The sequence below is a fragment of the Dromiciops gliroides genome, chromosome 4 (genome assembly GCF_019393635.1).
Source record: "Dromiciops gliroides isolate mDroGli1 chromosome 4, mDroGli1.pri, whole genome shotgun sequence".
In the NCBI taxonomy this organism is placed as follows: Eukaryota; Metazoa; Chordata; class Mammalia; order Microbiotheria; family Microbiotheriidae; genus Dromiciops; species Dromiciops gliroides.
Window position 1 is genome coordinate 320,565,479 of NC_057864.1, and position 13,984 is coordinate 320,579,462.

Sequence of the window (13,984 nt, forward strand, 5' to 3'; positions counted from 1 at the left end):
ATAAATACACAGAGGTGGACACATACTAGTGTCTTAATAAAAGCTTGTAGACTGCTCAATGGTGTTAGCAGCCACACTGAAGGTAAAATAGACCATTTAATTTCTGAAATATAGGAAGTATTTGAATAACAGTTAAGCACATATGAGAGTATATCTCTTATTTTCTTTCTCCATACTGTGACTTGCTGACTGCATCAGCTGCCAAAGGTTTAGTCATAATCCTGTATGGAGAAGACTTCAAAATTTATATATTCAATTTGATTTCTTCACCTGAGTTACAGTTCCAAATAATGAACCTCCAATCTGAAATTTCAAATTACTTGTTCTGTTAGCATCTCAGATTCAACATGACACCAAAGAGAAGGAATTATATTCCACCTCAAACCCCCTGTTTTCCAAACTTTCCTATTTTTTATGAAGGCAAAACCATTTTTTTCAATTAACACAGCTTCAATCATGACGTCATCCTAGACTCCTTACTCTCCTTCATTCAACACATCCTATCAATTGCTAATTCTTGTCAATTTTTCTCTCTAGAAAACATTTTGTATCCACCACCTTCTCTCTATTAACATAACTAATATCCTAGTTCAGCCACTTCTCTCCTGTCATTTGGATTATTCCAATAGCTCTCTACACACAGATGTCAAAATGATATTGTTAAAACATAAACTTGATCATGTCATTACACTGCTTAACTTTGTTGACTCTCTTATGTTTATGGTAAAATACAATCACTACGGGGACAGCTAGGTGGCACAGTGGATAAAGCACTGTCCCTGGATTAGGGAGGACCTGAGTTCAAATTTGGTCTCAGACACTTGACACTTACTAGCTGTGTGACCCTGGGCAAGTCACTTAACCCCCATGGCGCAGCAAAAAAAAAAAAAAAAAGAAAAAGAAAAAAAAATACAATCACCACTCTTAAAGCCTTTAGCAGCTTAGTTCCAAACACCTTTTCCAGTCTTATTTTGTATTACTCCATTTTTCATACCTTTTTTCCCCAAAAAAACTGTTTTCTCTGCTCACACAGAATGTTGCAAATCGTATTTCTCTGTCTTTGCATAGCCTGTATCCTATGCCTTGAATGTGCTCCCTCTTTATTTATGCCTCTTTGGCAGCTCTACTTTTCATTAGAGCTAAGGTAAAACATATGAGATCTTCTCTGATCCTTCAACTGCTAGTGTCTCCTCCCCTAAACTTATCTTGTATATATTTTATATGTGTTTCATATGCTTCTGAATACACTGACTTGAAGATAGACTATAACTCCTTGAGGGATAGAAGTAATTTACTTTTAATTTGTGTATCACCAGAACCTTGCATAATCCGTGGCACATAGAAGATGATTAACAAATGAATTATAAATTAAAGATAAATTGATAATTGTATTTCATTCACTAATTTGATGAATTTTCTCAGGAAAGCCATGTGGAAAATAATGGAGAGGTATTTTCTGAAATATGATATAGTTGCTAACTAAAAAACTAGTTGGATAGAAATATTCACAATGTTGCATAATGTGTTGATGTTATCTTGAAATCCTCTAGTAAAGTAACAAAGGATCCTGACCTTTACCATGATCTTATGAACATTTAAGATTAATTATTCATAATCATAAATGGCATGCATATTAAAACTGTACTTGACATACATGAATCCAAGAGGGAGACTTAGTATTTTGAATGACATATTTGTATACCAAAATATTTTAACAAACAGCTGGTCAATAAAATTGAAATTAATATGTCCTACATACAAATGCACAAGTGTTGAATCAGGTAGATATGATTAAAGATCAATTCATGAGAATGTGACCTAGGAATTTCAGCAGACTGGTGTGGGAAAGCCAAAAAAGCTACTGCAAATTAATCTTACATTAATAGATTTATAACATTCATCATAAGAGAGTCAATGGCTATAATGTACTCAGTTCTCATCAGACCAAATGGAAATTATTGTGTCTTTTTTCCAGATATCATATTTTAGAAGTTTACAGACTTCAGATTGTACATAAAAGGTGAAGAGGGTGGTAAGAGTACTTAACATCATGCTGTACAAATATTAGTTGAAGGAATTCAATATATTTGGCCTAAGAAGGCAACATTGGGGTGGGGGGAGGGACATGAAGGAATGTCACATGGGGAAGGGATTAGGTTGGATTTGTTTAGCCCCATCAGAAAGAACTAGGGTAAATGAGTGACCTGGGTAGGGGGCAGCAGATTTCAACACAGCAGAAGAAAAAAAAACTTGTTAATAATTAAAGCTGTTCAAAAATTGAATGGGTTGTTTCACTGTGTTCTAAGTTCTCTGCCACTGGATATTCTAGGTTTGGGGAATGTTGTAAATGGGGTATATAATTTGCATCAAGGCTAGGTTACATGACTTCTGATCATTCAAATCTGATATTATATGATTTTGTAATTCTCTAAATTGAGATATAACACTCTATTTATCTGTCTGTCTACCTTTATATGTGTATATATGCTTATATATGTGTATATATACATAGATAAATACATATATATATATATGTACATGTGCATGTGTGTATATACAGATGCATATATGTAGATATATGTATGTATTTGGAATCACAGCAAAATCACAACTGGTGATTTTCTCTTTCATTATCACCAGGAAAAGTATGCTTCACAGTTATGTAATTGTGCAAATGAAGTGGCTATGTCTACAACTGAATTTGTAAGAACTAGTAATTCCCTTGCGACAGAGCAAAGGAACTAGTTTGATGTACCATCATTGATGTCATATAGTCTAACTCCTCTAAATGCTACTTGTACTTCGTGTGTTACCCTGAAAAATCTATCTTGAAATGCAATAAAGCATGAAAGGAATAACACATTGATTGAATTATTATGTTAAATGGTTAGCTGAATTTGAAAAATAATCTGTTTCAAAAAACTAATTGGTTTGTTTCCTATATCATTGCTTATTTGAATGCAGTCTGCTCAATGACTTTCAAAATAGACTATGAAATTAGTTATATGATCATTTTATAAAGGAAAGTTTTAGGGGAAGCTAGGTTGCACAGTGGATAGAGAACTGGCCCTGGATTCAGGAGGACCTGAGTTCAAAGGGATATAGAACTGTGCATACCCTTTGATTCCGGAATACCACTTCTAGGTTTATATCCCAAAGACATCCCCAAATAGAGAAAAAAGACATATTTGTACAAAAATATTTATAGCAGCTTTTTTGTGGTGGCTAAGAATTGGAAATCAAAGGAATACCCATCAATTGGGAAATGGCTAAACAAACTGTGGTATATGATGATGATGGAATAATATTGTGCTATTAGAAATTACAAGTAGGATGATTTCAGAAAGGCCTGGAAAGGCTTGTATGAACTGATGTATAGTGAAGTGAGCAGAACCAAAACAATGTTTTGCACTGAGACGACAATATTGTTTGATGAAGTATTGTGAATGACTTAAGTATTCTTAGCAATAAAATGATCAAGATAATCCCCAAGGATTGTTGATGAAACATACTATATACGCTTCCAAAGAAAGAACTGAGAGAAAACTGCCTGTTCAACTTCTGGGAGCAGAGCCAAGCTGGTGGAGGAAAGATATTAAACACACAGAGCTCCTGATACAATTACCCCCCAAAAAGCAATAAAAGAACCACTGGAGCAGAAAAACTCACAAAAAGATGAGCTGAGATTGTTTTCCAGCCTTAGACAGATTAAAGGGGCCTTGCTGGGCTGTGAATATAGTCCAACCCCGGGATTGCACCAACAAAGAGGCAATGAATGCTGCACCAGAGGAACTTAGCCCCGACCCTCTGAATCAACTACAGTTCCAGTGTTTTCTGGAACTGACTTTGTGGTCAGGTGAGATGGCTGAATGGCTGGCTGGAGCAGGGTTGAAGGAGAGGGGTGTCTGTGGGATCTAGGGAGGAATTCGGCTGTTCCATCCCAGCAGGGAACCAGGAAGAAATCCTGAGCAGCAGGAGGCCCAGGTTGGGGAGGGGAGCAGGCTTGTTGGAGCTAAGAACCACAGCACACAAAGTTCTGCTGGCTGGTTAATTAGAAAGTTGGCTTGAGGTTATCTTCAGAACAGAGAACAGACTAGGTAAGAGAAAAATCTGCCCTCCCTCCACCTGAAACAACTGGAAGCCTCTGAAACTTGGAACAGTGTAGCTTGGAAGTAGGGACCCACTGCAAGAGGGAGTTAAAAATCAAGTAAAAGACTCCAAGATGAGCAAGCAATGAAAGTAGGAGAGATAGTTTTGGGGGCAAGCAGGGTGTGGTGTCTTATGTCTGGGGCCGGATTTGGGCTCAGAACCTCCTGGTTCCAGGGCTGGTGCTTTGTACACTGTGCCACCTAACTAACCCATGATGACATCTTTAAAATAGGGTGAAGGGGTAGGAGGAATGCACTGGGGAAGGGGGAAGGGGAGAGGTGGAATGGGGAGAGGTAGCTCACATGAAGGAAACAAGAACAAAGTTTATGGAGGAGAGGGGAAGAGGGGGAAGGAGTGGGGCAGTGAGTGAATCTTACTATCATCAGAATTGGCTCAAAGAGGGAATATCATACATACTCAATTGGGTATCGTAATATATTTTTGCCCTGAGGAAAAGTGGGAGGGGAAGGAGGTGGGGGGAGAAGAGAGGAAGGAGGAAAGGGCAGATTGGGGGAGGGAGCAATAAAAAGCAAAAGTCTTTCAAGGAAGGAGAAGATGTTCTTCATAACATCACAGGTATGACATTGAATTGCTTTATTTCATAGGGAGAGTTGAGGAGGGAAGGAGGAATAAAATTTAGACCACAGAATTAGCTCAAAGACATCAATCTCATCAGAGTGGGTTCAAAGAAGGAATAACACACACACACAATTGGGAGGAGTAATCTATTTAACTGGACAGGAAAGTAGGAGGGGAAGAGGATAAGTAGGGAAGGGTGAAAGAAGGGAGGGCTGAATGTTGGAGGGGGAAGTCAGAAGCAAAACACTTTTGAGGACTAATAGGGTAAAAGATGAAAAAATAGGGTAAATATCGGGGAAGAGAATAGGATGGAGGGAAATAGTTATGATGATTGACTACAATGGCAAAACATATGGTACCTACTCTGCTGGGCTATTGTGAAGAAAATTCTTTGTGAAGTTTTTGTTTTGTTTTGTTTTTGTCAATTTTAAGGTACTATATAAAAGTTATGATTAGCAGGATGCTATCAGAAAAACCTAGAAAGACCTACATGAGCTGAAGCAGAAAGAAATATACTGTATACAAAATAACAGCAATAGTGTAAGATGATTTGCCAGGAAGCACATGGTTATTTTCAGCAAGGCAATGATCCAATATAACTCTGAAGGACTTGTGAAAACTGCAATCCATCTACAGAGAAAGAACTGATGGTATTTGAAAACAGATTGAAACACATTTATTTTGAACAATTCCTTAATCTGAAGTTTTGTTTTTATCTGTATTTTCTCACAACCTAGCTAATGTGGAGATATTTTCCTTGAATCCTCATGTATAACTGAAGAATAGAAAAGAAGAAGAAGAAGAAGTAATAGTAGTAGTAGTAGTAGTAGTAGTAGTAGTAGTAGTAGTAGTAGTAGTAGTAGTATATTCAGGAAATTTTGTGGAAGTGGTTAGAAATAAAACTGTAGCCTGGCAGGCACCTCACAAACAGAAATGCAATTGCCGTCAACAGATGAGGTCAACACAGATGGAGCTGGGGTGCTTCCAGATGACTAAGGAAGTGGTTTGCAAGAAATGTCCCACTGTCAAACTGCTGAATGAAGATGGAAATAGAGCCACTCTGGAGATGGAAATGGAGCCAAGTGTGAGAGACAGGTTGGAATACCCCTTAATTGGAGAAGGTGAGTTAACCTGTGGATAGGGAGTCAAGGCATTTCCATTTCTGGATCAAAGTTCTCAAGCTCCTGGTGTGTTTGAAAGGTCCAAAGATGATTTAAATACAAATACAATGATGTTCCTGGTAGATTCACTGATAGGCTTTAAGATGAATATCTAGTACTTGGATGGCCACAAGGTTTGTGTTGTCCAGGATAAGATCACCAGTCCAGGAGCTAAGATATGGAAAAAAAGGAGAACTGCCTAGCTTAGAGAACAACAACATCAGGGGCTCTCATAATCACCATTGATGTTGAATTTCCGAAGAAGTGTTTTACAAAGCCACAGAGAATAGGTATCAAACACCTGCTGGAGAAAGAATCACTGCAAAAGATCTACAATGTATTGAAAGGATATTAAGTGGATAAAACTGGATTTTCACTAGACCCTGACCTCATTATGTTAGAGCTTATTTTAATATGGACCACCTTCAGGTCACTTCAACCAATGGAATTGAATGACTAGCCCATTACCTTTGATCAGTGTGTAAGTGCCACCTCTATCAGAAGAGGAAAAGAGACTAGGATCAAGAGGTGAATGCCATTCTGGGTGGCACCCTGGGGGAGAAAGGTTGTTGAGAAAGGCTGTCAGGTAACTAAGCTCTCTCTTTAGGTAATGTTGCACTTCTGAACTCTGCTTGGAGCCATGTGCTCTGTCTTAGAGACAATATGCTGTTGGGAGTTTTTTGGCTTTTGTTAAATGTGGTCAATGCTGTCCTAAGTTTTAATATGATTTATTAAATGCTTACTATCTAAAAATAAATAAATAACTGATATTGATTGCACATAGACTGAAGCATGGTACTTTTCACTTTCTTTTTTTCTTTTATTCAGGTTTTCTTGTACAAAATGACTAATATGGTAATGTTTACATAATTACATATGTATAACCTATATCTTATTTCTTACTGCCTCAGGGAGGAAGAAGGGAAAGAGAAAAGAGGGATAAAATGTGGAACCCAAAACTGTAAATAAAAATGTTTATTGTTTTAAAAAATAAATAAATGGTTGAAAACTCATGATAATTTCATTATCTATACACACAACTCCTGAATGCTTTTGGATAGAGACACATTTTTGAAGTATAATTAAAAATGATATCTTCTTCCTCTTCCTGCTCCTCCTCCTTCTCTTCTTCTTCTTCCTCTTCTTCTTCTTCTTCTTCTTCTTCTTCTTCTTCTTCTTCTTCTTCTTCTTCTTCTTCTTCTTCTGCTTCTGCTTCTGCTTCTGCTTCTGCTTCTGCTTCTTCTTTCTGTCTTATGCACATACACACATACACACACAAACACACATAAACACACACAAGTTTAAATAAAGGTCAAAGATCTGTGCTCCTTTCCAGGTTTATTACACATTACTTCACTTCATTAACTATATGTTTCCTTACACATGACATTCTATATCATTTCTATTTTTCTTTACACATGCTTTCTCCTTTGTCTGTAATATACTCGTTCCTCTTCACACCCAAAATTTAGAATTACTACTTTCCTTCAAAGAGCAACTGAAACCTTACCTCCTGGTTTGACCTATTTAGCTTTTCCCATTGGAAATTACTTTATAATTACTTTGCATGCGTGTTATATTTGCCTATATATATATATATATATATATATATATATATATATATATATATATATATATATATATATATATAGTAAGTTTTTTGTGAGTAGAGACTGTTTCATTCATTGTATTGGCATCTCATTCCCTAGCAGAATTTGTCACACATAGTAAGGTATTTGTAAAAATAAGTCTTAATAAAACCTTGTTGATTGATTGATGTGCATAGGTAATTTTTTTCCTGATAAATATATTTTTGCCATTGTATCTCCAATGTCTTTCCTAAAATCTAGCATATAATAAGTAATTGATAAATGCTTCCTTAATCACTATGGATGCTCCAAATAGTGGCACAATACAGAGTTGACAGAGTCAGGTTGGGAATGAGGAAGACCTGGGCTTAAATCCTGTATCAATCATTTACTATTGACTTGACCCTAGGAAGCCATTTAACTTCTCTTTACCTCAGTTTGCTCATCTGATTAAATATAAATAATAATGCCAACTCAGAGGTTGTTGTGTAGATCAAATTAGATAACATAACTAAAGTACTTGGCAAAGCTTGAAGAGCTATAAAAATGAGAGCTTGTTGGGGATTGTAGAACTATTTCTACATATCACTGCAACTCTCAGACATTACTATAATATATTCATGAGGTGCTATGCCTGAAGAAACACATTGTCTAATGGTCAAACTCATTGGGAATAGATTTTTCTGAAATATTCAGACTGGTCTGTGGATGACTAATTGTCAAATACTTGCCTTAAACTCCCATTTGATAGATCCTACCAGAGAAGGGGATGCTAAAGGCCTTAAACTTCCTACCAAAAGTTTCTCCATGTTCAAAGGAGGGCTACCAGGAAGGTGAAATTACACCAAATTAGGAAATGGTCACAATGTCTAATTCTTCTTAGGCAGGAAAGGTACAAGTGGCAAAAATGAAACAAATTATCCTTACTCACAATGAGCTTATGTGCTAACGGGAGAGTAAAGTACATGTAAATATATGTGTGTGTGCATGTATGTATATGTACATATAATATGTGCGTGTGTATATATGCACATGTGTATGCATGTATATATGTGTGTGTATGTATGCACATGTATGTGTTTTGCATGTGTGGATACACTTTTCTGTAAAGTAAAATATCTACACCATGCTATTATCAAAAGATATAAGAAACTGATGAATGAGTCAAATCATTGTTTACAAACATGGCATCAAACAACTTCGTAATATATTTGACAAATGCCTTACTACTAACAACGTATTTCTCTAGCAATAGCTAGTATTCTTTTAGTTTCATCACAGATGCCTTCTTTTCCTCTTTTGACTTATGAGTGGGACTATATCTAAAGTATTTTATGACACTGTCTGATATGAAAAATGCTATAGATCAAATTGTGTTACAGCATTGTAATATTCTTAAATATGTCATTCATTTGTCTTAAAAGAGCAATTCTTCCCAGCATTATAATAATTCCTTTGTGAAAGTTTTGTTACTTTTTCTTGTTTGTTTTTGTTTTCCTGGAAGACATGAATATCATTTCCCAGATCACATAAATAAGATATGCTTATAAATTGTGCAGTTTTGGCATGAGCCCTAAGTCTGGCTTTATCTCAGCTGGAAAAATCTAATAATCATCTACTGAGATGGTAATTTTTAAGTTCATATTTGAGATTATATGTGTCAGCAATACATGCTACAAGAAACAATTCTGTAATTTCAAGAAAATAGAGTTCCAGACTCCTGCATATAGAATACAATCAAACCCTTCTTGGGATATCACTTAGCAAAGCTTGAATAAACATAATCTACTAGTGGAGATCATTATTTTATTATGTGAATTTGTAATATTTTTATAAAGATTTCTTGACTTATTGGTTGCTTGTCCAGTCTTCCATTGATTATGTCTAAGAATTGATTACTAGGATTTTCACTTTGTTCTTACAAAATTTTATACAGAAGTGATCTCTAGTCACGCATTATTCAACAACAACACTTATTTTCAGTAATGGGAAAAAGAACGAGTCTTTTATTGTCAACATTTTGAATGATGAAGAGATACTGTTTCATATATGAGTATAGCAGGGGGGCGGCTAGGTGGCGCAGTGGATAAAGCACTGGCCCTGGATTCAGGAGTACCTGAGTTCAAATCTGGCCTCAGACTCTTGACACTTACTAGCTGTGTGACCCTGGGCAAGTCACTTAACCCCCATTGCCCCGCAAAAAAAAAAAAAAAGTATAGCAGGAGATAATATAGTGGAAAACACCCTAGATAGGGGGATACTAGTATAATCTGAGTCACTTACTTACTTTTTTTATATTTGCTCAAGTTATTTTTCACCACTTTGGACCCTATTTCCTCATAAATAAAATAAGACTTCTTTCATTTTCCCTGTAACATACAAAGACACCCATAACACAGGCTTTCTTTCTGCTCCTGAGGAGACCCGATGCAATAAGGAAAGAAAAGGGTGCATAATGAAGTAGGGGAAAATCATGCATGGATATGGATTTTTATGGACATAAGTAGCATGATGTCATGGAAAGAACATTGGATTTGAGTCAAATAACTTGGTTTTAAATTTAAACTTTTTATTAAAATCTATTTTAGTAAGATTATGATCTTTGAGAAGTTTCTTCCTTTTTATGGGTCTCAGTTATTTTGGAAAGTTAGGTACTTACTAGCTGTGTGACCCTGGACAAGTCACTTAACCCCAATTGCCTCACCAAAAAAAAAAAAAAAAGGAAAAGAAAAGAAAATTAGGGCTTTGGAATAGATTTTATGAAAGGGCCTTTAGCTCTAAGTTCTGTTATCTTAGTTTTATCTTATTTTATAATATAACTTTGAATACATTCATTAACTTCACTGAGCCCTAGTATCTACCTTTTTGCTGTGGCAGTGTTCTATTTGATTATCTATGAAATATCTTCCAATGCTACCATTCTAGATTCTAGACTAAAATTTTCTGGCCTTCAGTTTTGTCATTTGTTATATTGTTGTTGTCTTTATCATTTCTATATTCTTTTAAATTGGTTCTCTCCCATCTCACCTTGGCCAGACTCACACATGCACCCGCCCACACACACACCCACACACACACACACACACACACACATATATTTTAAGACACAAATGCATGACTCTGGAGCATCCAAATATACATAAATAAATTTCTGTGCATACATAGGACCAGCCAAATTCATAAGTACTCAGAGTATTCATAAGTATACACACACAGACACAGATGCACAGACACCCATCCATATACAAACATATAAGCAGATAGACACATATAAATACATGTATATATTTTAAGATACAAAGGTATGACTCCTATGTACTCTACATAAAAATGAATGACTTGTTTGTATGCAAGTATATACATGTATATGTGTATGTATATATGTAGCTGCTAGATATTTATATGTCATGTGTATGTAAATGTATATTATATATATGTGTGTGTATCTATCTATCTATCTAATCTATCTATCTATTTATCTCTATCTATCTCTGTATAATACTCAATATTCAGATCCAGATACCATTAAGCTTTGACCTGCTGCATTTCTGATATGGTCTATTTTATGCGTGGGGGCAGCTAGATGGTTTAGTAGATCGAGTTCTAACCTGGGAGTCAGGAAGATTCATCTTCCTTAATTCAAATCTGGTCTCAGACATTTACTAGATGTGTGACACTGGGAAAGTCACTTAACTCTGTTTGCCTCAGTTTCTTCATATGTAAAATGAGCTGGAGAAGGAAATGGCAAACTCCTGTATCTTTTCCAAGAAAACCCCAAGTAAGGTTATGAAGAGTTGGATACAGTGAACAAACTAAAAATTAAAGAGAATAAAGTTAGTGATGAAAGGGTAAAAAATAATGTAAAGGCAACTCAAGAGGGAAAGTTTAAAGTTGTCATTAAAGACGGCTACGGAACGGAAATCTTGGGAGAAGTTAGTCCTCTCCCTTTGTAGTTTGCTTTGATCAGGGTGCCAGTCAATTTACCAAATTACCAACCTGAAAACATTGAAGAGACCACAAGGCAAAGGTTCTTTGAAGAAGTAGAAAGGGGTAAGAGACAAAAGTACAAAAGATGAACCAGAGACAAACTACTGAGATTATAAGGCTGAAAAGAGAAAGGTAGAGAGATAAGAGCAGGGACAGGAAGCATACCTTGATATAAAACTAGTTCTAAAATAAATAAATCGGTGGAATTATTTTAAAGACAAAAAGCAAAAGGCAGTAAAAATCCACAGAGAAGCCACAACAAATTCAAAAATGTATTGTACTATAAAGGAAAAGGATTCCTATTTTAAAAGAAAGCCAAATGTGTAAACTCCCTAGAGATGATAAAAGAGCAAACATAATGACATTTTCAAGAGAAATAAAATGATCTAATTATGCTAAATTAAGTTAGAAATCATATCTCTAAAATCTTAATTGTAATAAATATCAGAAAAACCCAAAGACTCCAGCTTCTGGGATAGGAACTCAGTATTTGACAAAAACTGCTGGGAAAACTGGAAGATAGTATGGCAGAAATTAGGCATAGACCAACATCTTACACCTTATACTAAAATAAGGTCAAAATGGATACATGATTTAGACATAAGAGGTGATACCATAGGTAAATTAGGAGAGAAAGGAATAGTATACCTATCAGATCTTTGGAAAGGAAAACAGTTTTTGACCAAACAAGAGATAGGGTATATTATAAAATGCAAAATGGATGATTTTGATTATATTAAATTAAAAAGTTTTTGTACAAACAGAAGCAATGTATCCAAAATTGGAAGGGAGGCAGAAAGCTGGGAAACAATTTTTGAGGCCAGTGCTTCTGATAAAGGCCTCATCTCTAAAATATATAGGGAATTAAATCAAATTTATAAGAATCCAATTCATTCCCCAGTTGAGAAATGGTCAAAGGATATGAACAGGCAGTTTTCTGATGAAGAAACCAAAGCTATCTCTTCCCATATGAAAAAATGCTCTAAATCTTTAATGATTAGAGAGATGCAAATTAAAACAACTCTGAGGTACCACCTGACACCTATCAGATTGGCTAAAATGACAAAAAAGGAAGATAATAAATATTGGAGAGGCTGTGGGAAAATTGGAACACTAATGCATTGTTGGTGGAGCTGTGAGCTGATCCAACCATTCTGGAGAGCAATTTGTAATTATGCCCAAAGGGCGATAAAGCTGTGCATACCCTTTGACCTAGCAATTCCACTTTTAGGTCTTTTGCCCAAAGAAATCATGGGAGGGGGAAAGGGACCCACATGTACAAAAATATTTATAGCTGCTCTTTACGTGGTAGCAAGGAATTGGAAGTTGAGGGGGTGCCCATCAATTGGGGAATGGCTGGACAAGTTGTGGTATATGAATACAATGGAATACTATTGTGCTGTACGAAACGATGAGCAGGAAGAGTTCAGAGAAACCTGGAGGGTCTTACATGAGCTGATGATGAGTGAGATGAGCAGAACCAGAAGAACATTGTACACAGTATCATCAACAATGAGTGTTGACCTACTGTGATGGACTATATTCTTCTCACCAATGCAATGGTACAGAAGAGTTCCAGGGAACTCATGATAGAAGAGGATCTCCAAATCCAAGAAAAAAAAAAAAGAAAGAAAGAACTGTCGAGTATAGATGCTGATTGAACCATATTATTTCTTTTGTTGTGGGTGCTGTTGTTTTTTTTTTTTTCTATTTTGAGGTTTTGCATCACTGCTCTGATTCTTTCTCTTGTAACAGGATTAATGCAGAAATAGGATTAATGTTATTATGTGTATATATATGTGTGTGTGTATATATATATATCTATATGTATATGTATAAAGATATATAGATATAACCTATATCAGATTACCTGCTGTCTAGGGGAGGGGGGAGGGAGGGGAGGGAGGGAGAAAAATCTGAAATTGTAAAGCATGTATACACAAAAGTTGAGAACTATCTTTACATGTAATTGTGTAATTTAAGATTCTAAATGTGTATTCTAATCTGTTCCCCCAGTTTGCGGGAAACTGACTAAAAATCACTGATAAAACGAGTTTAGGTTTTTAAGGGTTTATTGGAAAATAGAAAGAAAAAGATTGAGAACAGAATTCTAACAGCCTGGCATTCCTATCTTTCCTAAAATTTCCTGTGAAGTCCTCTGCCGCCACCACCATCAAGTCCGGAAGCCAAAAGGGCCAGCGCTCTCTCCCCAGGCTCCCTTTCCTCCTTCCTGTCTCCTCCCAGACCATAGGAGGCTCCTCCAGTTGATTGGCTGGTAGACTTGATAGACAGCACCCATGAGCAAACGTCATTTCCTGACTCCAAGGAAAAGCCACAATGCCTCTGAGGCATTTTCCTCATGGTGGAGCTCTCCACAGCAATTCTCCAGTAGGTGGCGTCATTGCAATCATTGCATAATGGAAAAAATAAAATACCTCATACAGTAATAAATATCAGTATACAGTATTTTCAAACTGAAATAGAGAAAAATATTACAATTAGTAGAAAATTAGAAAAAAG

General features: G+C 36.0%; 1 pseudogene; it reads left to right on the plus strand.

The window, feature by feature from the left end:
* The first annotated feature begins 5,593 nt into the window (after window positions 1-5,593).
* Window positions 5,594-6,243, plus strand: LOC122755079 (annotated as a pseudogene).
* The last annotated feature ends 7,741 nt before the right edge of the window (window positions 6,244-13,984 follow it).